At 50.9% G+C, this 15,640-nt stretch overlaps 3 non-coding genes across 3 annotated transcripts; all 3 read left to right on the top strand.

Annotated features, from left to right (window-relative positions):
* The first annotated feature begins 5,955 nt into the window (after positions 1-5,955).
* On the top strand, positions 5,956-6,029 carry TRNAN-GUU (transfer RNA asparagine (anticodon GUU)). Its single transcript has one exon. It is a non-coding gene; the product is annotated as a tRNA-Asn (tRNA).
* Positions 6,030-8,743: 2,714 nt separating this feature from the next.
* On the top strand, positions 8,744-8,817 carry TRNAN-GUU (transfer RNA asparagine (anticodon GUU)). Its single transcript has one exon. It is a non-coding gene; the product is annotated as a tRNA-Asn (tRNA).
* Positions 8,818-10,944: 2,127 nt separating this feature from the next.
* TRNAN-GUU (transfer RNA asparagine (anticodon GUU)) lies at positions 10,945-11,018 on the top strand. The gene has a single exon. It is a non-coding gene; the product is annotated as a tRNA-Asn (tRNA).
* Positions 11,019-15,640: the final 4,622 nt, after the last annotated feature.

Genomic DNA, 15,640 nt, shown 5'->3' with positions numbered 1-15,640 from the left:
TGGTGCGCCGCTTTTTTTTCTTTGGGCTGACAGCTTTGAAGATATGTTCTGATGTTAGTGAGAGTGGAGAATGACTGTCTCCATGGCGCAATTGGCTAGCGCGATCGGGTGTTTGACGAAAGGTTGGAGGTTCGAGCCCACCCGGAGTGGTGCGGCGCTCTTTTTCTTTGGACTGATAGCTTTGAAGATATGTTCTGATGGTGGTGAGAGTGGAGCAGAACTGTCTCCGTGGCGCAATTGGCTAGCGCGATCGGCTGTTAACTGAAAGCTTGGAGTTTCGAGCCCACCCGGTAGCGGCGCGGCGCTTTTTTTTCTTTGAGCTGATAGCTTTGAAGATATGTTCTGATGGGGGTGAGAGTGGAGCAGGACTGTCTCCGTGGCGCAATTGGCTAGCGCGATCGGCTGTTAACCGAAAGGTTGGAGTTTCGAGCCCACCCGGGGGTGGTGCGCCGCTTTTTTTCTTTGGGCTGATAGCTTTGAAGATATGTTCTGATGTTAGTGAGAGTGGAGCACGACTGTCTCCATGGCGCAATTGGCGAGCGCGATCGGCTGTTAACCGAAAGGTTGGAGGTTCGAGCCCACCCGGTGGTAGTGCGGCGCTTTTTTTTCTTTGGGCTGATAGCTTTGAAGATATGTTCTGGTGGTGGTGAGAGTGGAGCTGGACTGTCTCCGTTGCGCAATTGGCTAGCGTGATCGGCTGTTAACCGAAAGCTTGGAGTTTCGAGCCCACTGGGGACGGTGTGTCGCTTTTTTTCTTTGGACTGATAGCTTTGAAGATATGTCCTGATGGTGGTGAGAGTATAGCAGGACTGTCTCCGTGGCGCAATCGGCTAGCGTGATCAACTGTTAACCGAGAGGTTGGAGGTTTGAGCGCACCCGGGGACGGTGTGTCGCTTTTTTTTCTTTTCGCTGATAGCTTTGAAGATATGTTCTGATGGTGGTGAGAGTGGAGCACGACTGTCTCTGTGGCGCAATTGGCTAGCGCGATCTGCTGTTGACTGAATGTTTGGAGGTTTGAGCCCACCCGGTGGTGGTGCGGCACTTTTTTTTCTTTGGGCTGATAGCTCTGAAGAAATGTTCTGATGGGGGTGAGATTATAGCAGGACTGCCTCCGTGGCGCAATTTGCTAGCGCGATCGGCTGTTAAGCGAAAGGTTGGAGGTTCGAGCCCTCCTGGGAGTGGTGTGTTTCTTTTTTCATTGCGCTGATAGCTTTGAAGATATGTTCTAATGGTGGTGAGAGCGGAGCACGACTGTCTCCGTGGCCCAATTGGCTAGCGCGATCCGCTGTTAACGTAAAGGTTGGAGGTTCGAGCCCACCAGGTGGTGGTGCGGCGCTTTTTTTTCTTTGGGCTGATAGCTCTGAAGAAATGTTCTGACGGTGATGAGCGTGGAGCAGGACTGTCTCCGTGGCGCCATTGGCTAGCGCGATCAGCTGTTAACCGAAAGGTTGGAGGTTCGAGCCCTACCGGGAGTGGTGTGTTGCTTTTTTTTCTTTGGGCTGATAGATTTAAAGATATGTTCTGATGGTGGTGAGAGTGAAGCAGGACTGTCTCCGTGGCGCAATTGGCTAGTGCGATCGGCTGTTAACAAAAATGTTTGAGGTTCGAGCCCACCCGGTGGTGGTGCGGCGCTTTTTTTCTTTGGGCTGATAGCTTTGAAGATATGTTCTGATGGTGGTGAGAGTAGAGCAGGACTGTCTCCGTGGCGCAATTGGCTAGCGCGATCGGCTGTTAACCGAAAGCTTGGAGTTTCGAGCCCACCCGGTAGCGGCGCGGCGCTTTTTTTCTTTGAGCTGATAGCTTTGAAGATATGTTCTGATGGAGGTGAGAGTGGAGCACGACTGTCTCCGTGGCGCAATTGGCTAGCGCGATCGGCTGTTAACAGAAAGGATGGAGGTTCGAGCCCACCCGGGGGTGGTGCGCCGCTTTTTTTCTTTTGGCTGATAGCTTTGAAGATATGTTCTGATGTTAGTGAGAGTGGAGCACGACTGTCTCCATGGCACAATTGGCGAGCGCGATCGGCTGTTAACCGAAAGGTTGGAGGTTCGAGCCCACCCGGTAGCGGCGCGGCGCTTTTTTTTCTTTGAGCTGATAGCTTTGAAGATATGTTCTGATGGTGGTGAGAGTGGAGCAGGACTGTCTCCGTGGCGCAATTGGCTAGCGCGATCAGCTGTTAACCGAAAGGTTGGAGTTTCGAGCCCACCCGGGGGTGGTGCGCCGCTTTTTTTCTTTGGGCTGATAGCTTTTAAGATATGTTCTGATGTTAGTGATAGTGGAGCACGACTGTCTCCATGGCGCAATTGGCGAGCGCGATCAGCTGTTAACCGAAAGGTTGGAGGTTCGAGCCCACCCGGTGGTAGTGCGGCGCTTTTTTTCTTTGGGCTGATAGCTTTGAAGATATGTTCTGATGGTGGTGAGAGTGGAGCTGGACTGTCTCCGTTGCGCAATTGGCTAGCGTGATCGGCTGTTAACCGAAAGCTTGGAGTTTCGAGCCCACTGGGGACGGTGTGTCGCTTTTTTTTGCGCTGACAGCTTTGAAGATATGTTCTGATGGTGGTGAAAGTGGAGCCTCAGTGTCTCCGTGGCGCAATTGGCTAGCGCCATCGGCTGTTAGACGAAAGGTTGGAGGTTCGAGCCCACCCAAAATGGTGCGGCGCTTTTTTTCTGTGGACTGATAGCTTTGAAGATATGTTCTGATGGTGGTGAGAGTATAACAGGACTGTCTCCGTGGCGCAATCGGCTAGCGCAATCGGCTGTTAACCGAGAGGTTGGAGGTTTGAGCCCACCCGGTGGTGGTGTGGCACTTTTTTTTCTTTGGGCTGATAGCTCTGAAGAAATGTTCTGATGGGGGTGAGAGTATAGCAGGACTGCCTCCGTGGCGCAATTTGCTAGCGCGATCAGCTGTTAAGCGAAAGGTTGGAGGTTCGAGCCCTCTTGGGAGTGGTGTGTTTCTTTTTTCATTGCGCTGATAGCTTTGAAGATATGTTCTAATGGTGGTGAGAGTGGAGCACGACTGTCTCCGTGGCCCAATTGGCTAGCGCGATCCGCTGTTAACGTAAAGGTTGGAGGTTCGAGCCCACCAGGTGGTGGTGCGGCGCTTTTTTTTCTTTGAGCTGATAGCTCTGAAGAAATGTTCTGACGGTGATGAGCGTGGAGCAGGACTGTCTCCGTGGCGCCATTGGCTAGCGCAATCGGCTGTTAACCGAAAGGTTGGAGGTTCGAGCCCTCCCGGGAGTGGTGTGTTGCTTTTTTTTCTTTGGGCTGATAGATTTAAAGATATGTTCTGATGATGGCTAGAGTGCAGCAGGACTGTCTCCGTGGCGCAATTGGCTAGCGCGTTCGGCCGTTAACCGAAAGGTTGAAGGTTGGAGCACACCCGGTGGTGGTGCTGGCTTTTTTCTATGGGCTGATAGCTTTGAAGATATGTTCTGATGGTGGTGAGAGTGAAGCAGGACTGTCTCCGTGGCGCAATTGGCTAGCGCGGTCGACTGTTAACCGAAAGGTTGGAGGTTCGAGCCCACCCGGTGGTGGTGCGGCGCTTTTTTTCTTTGGGCTGATAGCTTTGAAGATATGTTCTGATGGTGGTGAGAGTGGAGCAGAACTGTCTCCGTGGCGCAATTGGCTAGCGCGATCGGCTGTTAACTGAAAGCTTGGAGTTTCGAGCCCACCCGGTAGCGGCGCGGCGCTTTTTTTTCTTTGAGCTGATAGCTTTGAAGATATGTTCTGATGTTAGTGAGAGTGGAGCACGACTGTCTCCTTGGCGCAATTGGCGAGCGCGATCGGCTGTTAACCGAAAGGTTGGAGGTTCGAGCCCACCCGGTGGTAGTGCGGCGCTTTTTTTTCTTTGGGCTGATAGCTTTGAAGATATGTTCTGGTGGTGGTGAGAGTGGAGCTGGACTGTCTCCGTTGCGCAATTGGCTAGCGTGATCGGCTGTTAACCGAAAGCTTCGAGTTTCGAGCCCACTGGGGACGGTGTGTCGCTTTTTTTCTTTGGACTGATAGCTTTGAAGATATGTCCTGATGGTGGTGAGAGTATAGCAGGACTGTCTCCGTGGCGCAATCGGCTAGCGTGATCGGCTGTTAACCGAGAGGTTGGAGGTTTGAGCCCACCCGGGGACGGTGTGTCGCTTTTTTTTCTTTTCGCTGATAGCTTTGAAGATATGTTCTGATGGTGGTGAGAGTGGAGCACGACTGTCTCTGTGGCGCAATTGGCTAGCGCGATCTGCTGTTGACTGAATGTTTGGAGGTTTCAGCCCACCCGGTGGTGGTGCGGCACTTTTTTTTCTTTGGGCTGATAGCTCTAAAGAAATGTTCTAATGGGGGTGAGATTATAGCAGGACTGCCTCCGTGGCGCAATTTGCTAGCGCGATCGGCTGTTAAGCGAAAGGTTGGAGGTTCGAGCCCTCCTGGGAGTGGTGTGTTTCTTTTTTCATTGCGCTGATAGCTATGAAGATATGTTCTAATGGTGGTGAGAGCGGAGCACGACTGTCTCCGTGGCCCAATTGGCTAGCGCGATCCGCTGTTAACGTAAAGGTTGGAGGTTCGAGCCCACCAGGTGGTGGTGCGGCGCTTTTTTTTCTTTGGGCTGATAGCTCTGAAGAAATGTTCTGACGGTGATGAGCGTGGAGCAGGACTGTCTCCGTGGCGCCATTGGCTAGCGCGATCAGCTGTTAACCGAAAGGTTGGAGGTTCGAGCCCTACCGGGAGTGGTGTGTTGCTTTTTTTTCTTTGGGCTGATAGATTTAAAGATATGTTCTGATGGTGGTGAGAGTGAAGCAGGACTGTCTCCGTGGCGCAATTGGCTAGTGCGATCGGCTGTTAACAAAAATGTTTGAGGTTCGAGCCCACCCGGTGGTGGTGCGGCGCTTTTTTTCTTTGGGCTGATAGCTTTGAAGATATGTTCTGATGGTGGTGAGAGTAGAGCAGGACTGTCTCCGTGGCGCAATTGGCTAGCGCGATCGGCTGTTAACCGAAAGCTTGGAGTTTCGAGCCCACCCGGTAGCGGCGCGGCGCTTTTTTTCTTTGAGCTGATAGCTTTGAAGATATGTTCTGATGGAGGTGAGAGTGGAGCACGACTGTCTCCGTGGCGCAATTGGCTAGCGCGATCGGCTGTTAACAGAAAGGATGGAGGTTCGAGCCCACCCGGGGGTGGTGCGCCGCTTTTTTTCTTTTGGCTGATAGCTTTGAAGATATGTTCTGATGTTAGTGAGAGTGGAGCACGACTGTCTCCATGGCGCAATTGGCGAGCGCGATCGGCTGTTAACCGAAAGGTTGGAGGTTCGAGCCCACCCGGTAGCGGCGCGGCGCTTTTTTTTCTTTGAGCTGATAGCTTTGAAGATATGTTCTGATGGTGGTGAGAGTGGAGCAGGACTGTCTCCGTGGCGCAATTGGCTAGCGCGATCAGCTGTTAACCGAAAGGTTGGAGTTTCGAGCCCACCCGGGGGTGGTGCGCCGCTTTTTTTCTTTGGGCTGATAGCTTTTAAGATATGTTCTGATGTTAGTGATAGTGGAGCACGACTGTCTCCATGGCGCAATTGGCGAGCGCGATCAGCTGTTAACCGAAAGGTTGGAGGTTCGAGCCCACCCGGTGGTAGTGCGGCGCTTTTTTTCTTTGGGCTGATAGCTTTGAAGATATGTTCTGATGGTGGTGAGAGTGGAGCTGGACTGTCTCCGTTGCGCAATTGGCTAGCGTGATCGGCTGTTAACCGAAAGCTTGGAGTTTCGAGCCCACTGGGGACGGTGTGTCGCTTTTTTTTGCGCTGACAGCTTTGAAGATATGTTCTGATGGTGGTGAAAGTGGAGCCTCAGTGTCTCCGTGGCGCAATTGGCTAGCGCCATCGGCTGTTAGACGAAAGGTTGGAGGTTCGAGCCCACCCAAAATGGTGCGGCGCTTTTTTTCTGTGGACTGATAGCTTTGAAGATATGTTCTGATGGTGGTGAGAGTATAACAGGACTGTCTCCGTGGCGCAATCGGCTAGCGCAATCGGCTGTTAACCGAGAGGTTGGAGGTTTGAGCCCACCCGGGGACGGTGTGTCGCTTTTTTTTCTTTTCGCTGATAGCTTTGAAGATATGTTCTGATGGTGGTGAGAGTGGAGCACGACTGTCTCCGTGGCGCAGTTGGCTAGCGCGATTTGCAGTTAACCGAAAAGTTGGAAGTTCGAGCCCACCCGGTGGTGGTGCGGCAGTTTTTTTCTTTGGGCTGATAGCTTTGAAGATATGTTCTGATGGTGGTGAGAGTATAGCAGGACTGCCTCCGTGGCGCAATTTGCTAGCGCGATCGGCTGTTAAGCGAAAGGTTGGAGGTTCGAGCCCTCCTGGGAGTGGTGTGTTGCTTTTTTCTTTGCGCTGATAACTTTAGAGACATGTTCTCATGGTGGTGAGATCTGAGCAAGACTGTCTCCGTGGCGCAATTGGCCAGCACGTTCGGCTGTTAACCGAAAAATTGGAGGTTTGAGCCCTCCCGGAAGTGGTGTGTTGCTTTTTTCTTTGCGCTGATAGCTTTGAAGATATGTTCTAATGGTGTTGAGAGTGGAGCACGACTGTCTCCGTGGCCCAATTGGGTAGCGCGATCTGCTGTTAACGTAAAGGTTGGAGGTTCGAGCCCACCAGGTGGTGGTGCGGCGCTTTTTTTTTGAGCTGGTAGCTCTGAAGAAATGTTCTGACGGTGGTGAGCGTGGAGCAGGACTGTCTCCGTGGCGCCATTGGCTAGCGCGATCAGCTGTTAACCGAAAGGTTGGAGGTTCGAGCCCTACCGGGAGTGGTGTGTTGCTTTTTTTTCTTTGGGCTGATAGATTTAAAGATATGTTCTGATGGTGGTGAGAGTGAAGCAGGACTGTCTCCGTGGCGCAATTGGCTAGTGCGATCGGCTGTTAACAAAAATGTTTGAGGTTCGAGCCCACCCGGTGGTGGTGCGGCGCTTTTTTTCTTTGGGCTGATAGCTTTGAAGATATGTTCTGATGGTGGTGAGAGTAGAGCAGGACTGTCTCCGTGGCGCAATTGGCTAGCGCGATCGGCTGTTAACCGAAAGCTTGGAGTTTCGAGCCCACCCGGTAGCGGCGCGGCGCTTTTTTTCTTTGAGCTGATAGCTTTGAAGATATGTTCTGATGGAGGTGAGAGTGGAGCACGACTGTCTCCGTGGCGCGATTGGCTAGCGCGATCGGCTGTTAACAGAAAGGATGGAGGTTCGAGCCCACCCGGGGGTGGTGCGCCGCTTTTTTTCTTTGGCTGATAGCTTTGAAGATATGTTCTGATGTTAGTGAGAGTGGAGCACGACTGTCTCCATGGCGCAATTGGCGAGCGCGTACGGCTGTTAACCGAAAGGTTGGAGGTTCGAGCCCACCCGGTAGCGGCGCGGCGCTTTTTTTTCTTTGAGCTGATAGCTTTGAAGATATGTTCTGATGGTGGTGAGAGTGGAGCAGGACTGTCTCCGTGGCGCAATTGGCTAGCGCGATCCGCTGTTAACGTAAAGGTTGGAGGTTCTAGCCCACCAGGTGGTGGTGCGGCGCTTTTTTTTTGAGCTGGTAGCTCTGAAGAAATGTTCTGACGGAGGTGAGCGTGGAGCACGACTGTCTCCGTGGCGCCATTGGCTAGCGCGATCGGCTGTTAACCGAAAGCTTGGAGTTTCGAGCCCACCCGGTAGCGGCGCGGCGCTTTTTTTTCTTTGAGCTGATAGCTTTGAAGATATGTTCTGATGGTGGTGAGAGTGGAGCACGACTGTCTCCGTGGCGCAATTGGCTAGCGCGATCGGCTGTTAACAGAAAGGATGGAGGTTCGAGCCCACCCGGGGGTGGTGCGCCGCTTTTTTTCTTTGGGCTGATAGCTTTGAAGATATGTTCTGATGTTAGTGAGAGTGGAGCACGACTGTCTCCATGGCGCAATTGGCGAGCGCGATCGGCTGTTAACCGAAAGGTTGGAGGTTCGAGCCCACCCGGTAGCGGCGCGGCGCTTTTTTTCTCTGAGCTGATAGCTTTGAAGATATGTTCTGATGGTGGTGAGAGTGGAGCAGGACTGTCTCCGTGGCGCAATTGGCTAGCGCGATCGGCTGTTAACCGAAAGGTTGGAGTTTCGAGCCCACTCGGGGACGGTGTGTCGCTTTTTTTTTCTTTGCGCTGATAGCTTTGAAGATATGTTCTGATGGTGGTGAGAGTGGAGCACGACTGTCTCCGTGGCGCAATTGGCTAGCGCGATCGGCTGTTAACAGAAAGGATGGAGGTTCGAGAACACCCGGGGGTGGTGCGCCGCTTTTTTTCTTTGGGCTGATAGCTTTTAAGATATGTTCTGAGTTTAGTGAGAGTGGAGCACGACTGTCTCCATGGCGCAATTGCCGAGCGCGATCAGCTGTTAACCGAAAGGTTGGAGGTTCGAGCCCACCCGGTGGTAGTGCGGCGCTTTTTTTCTTTGGGCTGATAGCCTTGAAGATATGTTCTGATGGTGGTGAGAGTGGAGCTGGACTGTCTCCGTTGCGCAATTGGCTAGCGTGATCGGCTGTTAACCGAAAGCTTGGAGTTTCGAGCCCACTGGGGACGGTGTGTCGCTTTTTTTTTGCGCTGATAGCTTTGAAGATATGTTCTGATGGTGGTGAAAGTGGAGCCTCAGTGTCTCCGTGGCGCAATTGGCTAGCGCCATCGGCTGTTAGACAAAAGGTTGGAGGTTCGAGCCCACCCAAAGTGGTGCGGCGCTTTTTTTCTGTGGACTGATAGCTTTGAAGATATGTTCTGATGGTGGTGAGAGTATAGCAGGACTGTCTCCGTGGCGCAATCGGCTAGCGCGATCGGCTGTTAACCGAGAGGTTGGAGGTTTGAGCCCACCCGGGGACGGTGTGTCGCTTTTTTTTCTTTTCGCTGATAGCTTTGAAGATATGTTCTGATGGTGGTGAGAGTGGAGCACGACTGTCTCCGTGGCGCAGTTGGGTAGCGCGATCCGCTGTTAACGTAAAGGTTGGAGGTTTCTACCCACCAGGTGGTGGTGCGGCGCTTTTTTTTGAGCTGGTAGCTCTGAAGAAATGTTGTGACGGTGGTGAGAGTGGAGCACGACTGTCTGCGTGGCGCCATTGGCTAGCGCTATCGGCTGTTAGACGAAAGGTTCGATGTTCGAGCCAACCCGGAGTGGTGCGGCGCTTTTTTTCTTTGGACTGATAGCTTTGAAGATATGTTCTGATGGTGGTGAGAGTATAGCAGGACTGTCTCCGTGGCGCGATTGGCTAGCGCGATCGGCTGTTAACCGAGAGGTTGGAGGTTTGAGCCCACCCGGCGACGGTGTGTCGTTTTTTTTTCTTTTCGCTGATAGCTTTGAAGATATGTTCTCATGGTGGTGAGAGTGGAGCACGACAGTCTCTGTGGCGCCATTGGCTAGCGCGATCGGCTGTTAACCGAAAGGTTGGAGGTTCGAGCACACCCGGTGGTGGTGCTGGCTTTTTTCTATGGGCTGATAGCTTTGAAGATATGTTCTGATGGTGGTGAGAGTGAAGCAGGACTGTCTCCGTGGCGCAATTGGCTAGCGCGGTCGACTGTTAACCGAAAGGTTGGAGGTTCGAGCCCACCCGGTAGTGGTGCGGCGCTTTTTTTTCTTTGAGCTGATAGCTTTGAAGATATGTTCTGATGGTGGTGAGTGAAGAGCAGGACTGTCTCCGTGGCGCAATTGGCTAGCGCGATCGGCTCTTAACAAACATGTTTGAGGTTCGAGCCCACCCGGTGGTGGTGCGGCGCTTTTTTTCTTTGGGCTGATAGCTTTGAAGATATGTTCTGATGGTGGTGAGAGTAGAGCAGGACTGTCTCCGTGGCGCAATTGGCTAGCGCGATCGGCTGTTAACCGAAAGCTTGGAGTTTCGAGCCCACCCGGTAGCGGCGCGGCGCTTTTTTTTCTTTGAGCTGATAGCTTTGAAGATATGTTCTGATGGTGGTGAGAGTGGAGCACGACTGTCTCCGTGGCGCAATTGGCTAGCGCGATCGGCTGTTAACAGAAAGGATGGAGGTTCGAGCCCACTCGGGGGTGGTGCGCCGCTTTTTTTCTTTGGGCTGATAGCTTTGAAGATATGTTCTGATGTTAGTGAGAGTAGAGCACGACTGTCTCCATGGCGCAATTGGCGAGCGCGATCGGCTGTTAACCGAAAGGTTGGAGGTTCGAGCCCACCCGGTAGCGGCGCGCCGCTTTTTTTCTTTGAGCTGATAGCTTTGAAGATATGTTCTGATGGTGGTGAGAGTGGAGCAGGACTGTCTCCGTGGCGCAATTGGCTAGCGCGATCGGCTGTTAACCGAAAGGTTGGAGTTTCGAGCCCACTCGGGGATGGTGTGTCGCTTTTTTTTTCTTTGCGCTGATAGCTTTGAAGATATGTTCTGATGGTGGTGAGAGTGGAGCACGACTGTCTCCGTGGCGCAATTGGCTAGCGCGATCGGCTGTTAACAGAAAGGATGGAGGTTCGAGCCCACCCGGGGGTGGTGCGCCGCTTTTTTTCTTTGGGCTGATAGCTTTTAAGATATGTTCTGAGTTTAGTGAGAGTGGAGCACGACTGTCTCCATGGCGCAATTGCCGAGCGCGATCAGCTGTTAACCGAAAGGTTGGAGGTTCGAGCCCACCCGGTGGTAGTGCGGCGCTTTTTTTCTTTGGGCTGATAGCCTTGAAGATATGTTCTGATGGTGGTGAGATTGGAGCTGGACTGTCTCCGTTGCGCAATTGGCTAGCGTGATCGGCTGTTAACCGAAAGCTTGGAGTTTCGAGCCCACTGGGGACGGTGTGTCGCTTTTTTTTTGCGCTGATAGCTTTGAAGATATGTTCTGATGGTGGTGAAAGTGGAGCCTCAGTGTCTCCGTGGCGCAATTGGCTAGCGCCATCGGCTGTTCGACGAAAGGTTGGAGGTTCGAGCCCACCCAAAGTGGTGCGGCGCTTTTTTTCTGTGGACTGATAGCTTTGAAGATATGTTCTGATGGTGGTGAGAGTATAGCAGGACTGTCTCCGTGGCGCAATCGGCTAGCGCGATCGGCTGTTAACCGAGAGGTTGGAGGTTTGAGCCCACCCGGGGACGGTGTGTCGCTTTTTTTTTCTTTTCGCTGATAGCTTTGAAGATATGTTCTGATGGTGGTGAGAGTGGAGCACGACTGTCTCCGTGGCGCAGTTGGCTAGCGCGATTTGCATTTAACCGAAAAGGTAGAAGTTCGAGCCCACCCGGTGGTGGTGCGGCAGTTTTTTTTTCTTTGGGCTGATAGCTTTGAAGATATGTTCTGATGGTGGTGAGATTATAGCAGGACTGCCTCCGTGGCGCAATTTGCTAGCGCGATCGGCTGTTAAGCGAAAGGTTGGAGGTTCGAGCCCTCCTGGGAGTGGTGTGTTGCTTTTTTCTTTGCGCTGATAACTTTAGAGACATGTTCTCATGGTGGTGAGATCTGAGCAAGACTGTCTCCGTGGCGCAATTGGCCAGCACGTTCGGCTGTTAACCGAGAAATTGGAGGTTTGAGCCCTCCCGGGAGTGGTGTGTTGCTTTTTTCTTTGCGCTGATAGCTTTGAAGATATGTTCTAATGGTGTTGAGAGTGGAGCACGACTGTCTCCGTGGCCCAATTGGGTAGCGCGATCCGCTGTTAACGTAAAGGTTGGAGGTTCTAGCCCACCAGGTGGTGGTGCGGCGCTTTTTTTTTGAGCTGGTAGCTCTGAAGAAATGTTCTGACGGTGGTGAGCGTGGAGCACGACTGTCTCCGTGGCGCCATTGGCTAGCGCGATCGGCTGTTAACCGAAAGCTTGGAGGTTCGAGCACACCCGGTGGTGGTGCGGCGCTTTTTTTTCTTTGGGCTGATAGCTCCGAAGAAATGTTGTGACGGTGGTGAGAGTGGAGCACGACTGTCTCCGTGGCGCCATTGGCTAGCGCTATCGGCTGTTAGACGAAAGGTTCGATGTTCGAGCCCACCCGGAGTGGTGCGGCGCTTTTTTTCTTTGGACTGATAGCTTTGAAGATATGTTCTGATGGTGGTGAGAGTATAGCAGGACTGTCTCCGTGGCGCGATTGGCTAGCGCGATCGGCTGTTAACCGAGAGGTTGGAGGTTTGAGCCCACCCGGCGACGGTGTGTCGCTTTTTTTTTCTTTTCGCTGATAGCTTTGAAGATATGTTCTCATGGTGGTGAGAGTGGAGCACGACTGTCTCTGTGGCGCCATTGGCAGCGCGATCGGCTGTTAACCGAAAGGTTGGAGGTTCGAGCCCACCCGGTAGTTTTGCGGCGCTTTTTTTTCTTTGAGCTGATAGCTTTTAAGATATGTTCTGATGGTGGTGAGAGTAGAGCAGGACTGTCTCCGTGGCGCAATTGGCTAGTGCGATCGGCTGTTAACAAAAATGTTTGAGGTTCGAGCCCACCCGGTGGTGGTGCGGCGCTTTTTTTCTTTGGGCTGATAGCTTTGAAGATATGTTCTGATGGTGGTGAGAGTAGAGCAGGACTGTCTCCGTGGCGCAATTGGCTAGCGCGATCGGCTGTTAACCGAAAGCTTGGAGTTTCGAGCCCACCCGGTAGCGGCGCGGCGCTTTTTTTTCTTTGAGCTGATAGCTTTGAAGATATAACTTTGAGCTGATAGCTTTTCAGAGGGCACGGCACTTGGCTGGCGAACAAGATGTCTAAAACACCGTTGCTGCTATTGCAGATGCTGCCATGGTTTATCGTCGGAATGCCTGTGGACGACGACGGAGGCTGCTTTTTCTTCGTCGATGCGCAGCGTTGCGAAAATGGAAGCTTGGAGTGCGCACTTTCTGGACTTGCTGCCACGGGTGTGACGTCACCAGCGACCAGTCTTAAAAAGGGACAACGCGAGAACATCGGCTTCAGAGGGCACGGCACTTGGCTGGCGAACAAGATGTCTAAAACACCGTTGCTGCTATTGCAGATGCTGCCATGGTTTATCGTCGGAATGCCTGTGGACGACGACGGAGGCTGCTTTTTCTTCGTCGATGCGCAGCGTTGCGAAAATGGAAGCTTGGAGTGCGCACTTTCTGGACTTGCTGCCACGGGTGTGACGTCACCAGCGACCAGTCTTAAAAAGGGACAACGCGAGAACATCGGCTTCAGAGGGCACGGCACTTGGCTGGCGAACAAGATGTCTAAAACACCGTTGCTGCTATTGCAGATGCTGCCATGGTTTATCGTCGGAATGCCTGTGGACGACGACGGAGGCTGCTTTTTCTTCGTCGATGCGCAGCGTTGCGAAAATGGAAGCTTGGAGTGCGCACTTTCTGGACTTGCTGCCACGGGTGTGACGTCACCAGCGACCTGTCTTAAAAAGGGACAACGCGAGAACATCGGCTTCAGAGGGCACGGCACTTGGCTGGCGAACAAGATGTCTAAAACACCGTTGCTGCTATTGCAGGTTAGTTACAGCTCTACGTATCGCAGTGATAATAGATACTTGTTAGTGCTGCCGTGCCCTCGTAGTAGTTGTGCTATTTTGAACGATTGCTGGTCAGTACTGTTACTGCTGATGGCTGGTGATGTTGAGGAAAATCCAGGCCCAAAGACTGCTGACATTTTGCAGGAAATTCTCGAAAAACAAAATGCTTTGGAATGCAAGGTAGACGACATCAGGAAAGAAATTGCAGAAGTGAATGCTAAAACAGATAAGATACAGGGTGTAATATCCATGTTTGATGAAATGAAAGATAGAATGGATAAACTGGAGGCCATCGTTCGGGAGCAAAATGACAAGTTAATTGATTACGAAAATAGAAGCAGACGAAATAATCTCTTGGTGTTTGGCCTTCCTGAGAGCGCGAACGAGTCTGCGCAAGTGTTAAAAAGACGCATTGTGAATGACATTTTTTCTAAAGTTCTTCGCATAGAAGTTACTACAGTGGAAAGAATTCACCGGATCGGAAAAGTAAATCGTGATAGACCAAGGCCCGTGATCCTGAAATTTTACGACAGCAAGGAAAAGGATACTATCTTTAAAAGCTGCGCAAAACTAAAGGGAACTTCGATCAGAATAAGCAACGACTATGCGAAGGAAACAGTGCAGATACGAAAGAAGTTATGGCAAAGCGCTGCCTTGGATAGGGAGGCGGGTGCGAAAGTAGTTCTCGTACACGATAAACTCAGGATAAACGATGACATATACGCATGGGATGACGTCAGAGGCGAGCGCTATTTGCACTCGGGCAAACGTGGTACTGTTACAACGAAGCGAAGTGAGCGCGTCGTATTAACTGAGGCAAACGGATCTGATAGCCCAGGCAGCTCATTTGAGGCACCAAAAAAATAGCTAAGATTGCTCTCGTTCAATGCTCGCAGTATAGTGAACAAGACTACGCACCTTGAGTACTTATTGCTTTCCCACGATCCTCACATAACCACGATAACAGAAACGTGGTTGCATGAAAATATACCGAATGATTGTGTTGTACCTCCCAGTTACAGCATATTTAGAAAAGACAGAGACTCACGTGGAGGTGGGGTGTGTATAATCATTAAAGGTTCTCTTAATGCTTCGTTGATTGATTGCGAAGTACCAGAAACTCTCTGGTGTAGAATAACATGTGAAAGCACCGTTTTCCTTATTGGAGTTGTATATCGGCCACCCTCAAGCTCCCCTGAGTTTCTGAAATCCTTGAACAAGTTTTTATGTGCCCATGTAAATGAGAACACTAGGTTGATATTGACTGGGGATTTTAATATTCCACATATAAACTGGAAGAATTTTTCGTACAGTGGTGGGGAGCCAGTAAACGCAGAAAAAATGCTAGAAATTATGTTTACCTACAATTTGAAACAAATAGTGCTTGAAGATACCAGAATTACGCCGACGTCAAGGTCGATACTAGACTTGGTGTTCCTATCAAATAAATTAAATGATTACAAGGTGATGGTGCAAGATGGTATATCGGATCACAGGATGATCTGTCTTGATCTGCCTGTTCGAGCATTGAGACATGTGAAGAGCTATGTGCCAGTAAAAGTTAAAGACTATGCTAGGGCTGACGATACATCGATTCTTGACTATTTGGAGATCCAATTGGATAATTTCGAGAGCATCTCGGGTTTAAAATCAGTAGAAGAGCTATGGCAAGAATTCAAATGTATTATATGTTACTGCATAGCCAAATATGTTCCATCACGCGTTAAAAAAACGAAACAGAGAAGTCCTTGGATCACCCGAGATATAATTCATATGAAGAGGAAACTTAAGAGACTGCGTAAGGGGAGCACGTCGCCAGTGGTTCTGAGAAATTTAAAAACTGAACTCAGGCGTACCTTGGCCACATCTAAACAAACATTTTTTGAAAAAAACCTCAGTGAGTTCCTCAGGTCTTCACCTCAGAAATTTTGGCGGTATTTTAGCGACAGGAAAGAAACAGCTGATGAAATTCATGTTGGTAGTAACATTATAAGAAAAAAAGATGAGATAGCAAACCATTTCAACAACTTTTTTCAGTCTGTATTTAACCCACTGGAAACTACAGCGAGTACGGAAGAAGCCTTAAGAATTCTTCCCACTGTTCCAATGGAAACACTCGAAATAGCTAGGGAAGGCGTATTTCAACAATTACTCAAATTGGACACGAAAAAATCGAGCGGTCCCGACGGTATACCAACTGTATTCCTCAAACGATATGCAGAATGGATGTCACATTATCTGACTATCATCTTTCAAAAAACATATACAATGCACTCACTGCCAC

This window comes from Rhipicephalus microplus, unplaced genomic scaffold (assembly GCF_043290135.1).
Source record: "Rhipicephalus microplus isolate Deutch F79 unplaced genomic scaffold, USDA_Rmic scaffold_40, whole genome shotgun sequence".
Taxonomy (NCBI): domain Eukaryota; kingdom Metazoa; phylum Arthropoda; class Arachnida; order Ixodida; family Ixodidae; genus Rhipicephalus; species Rhipicephalus microplus.
Note: the sequence above shows the minus strand (reverse complement) of the source record. Positions and strands in the feature narration are given on the sequence as shown.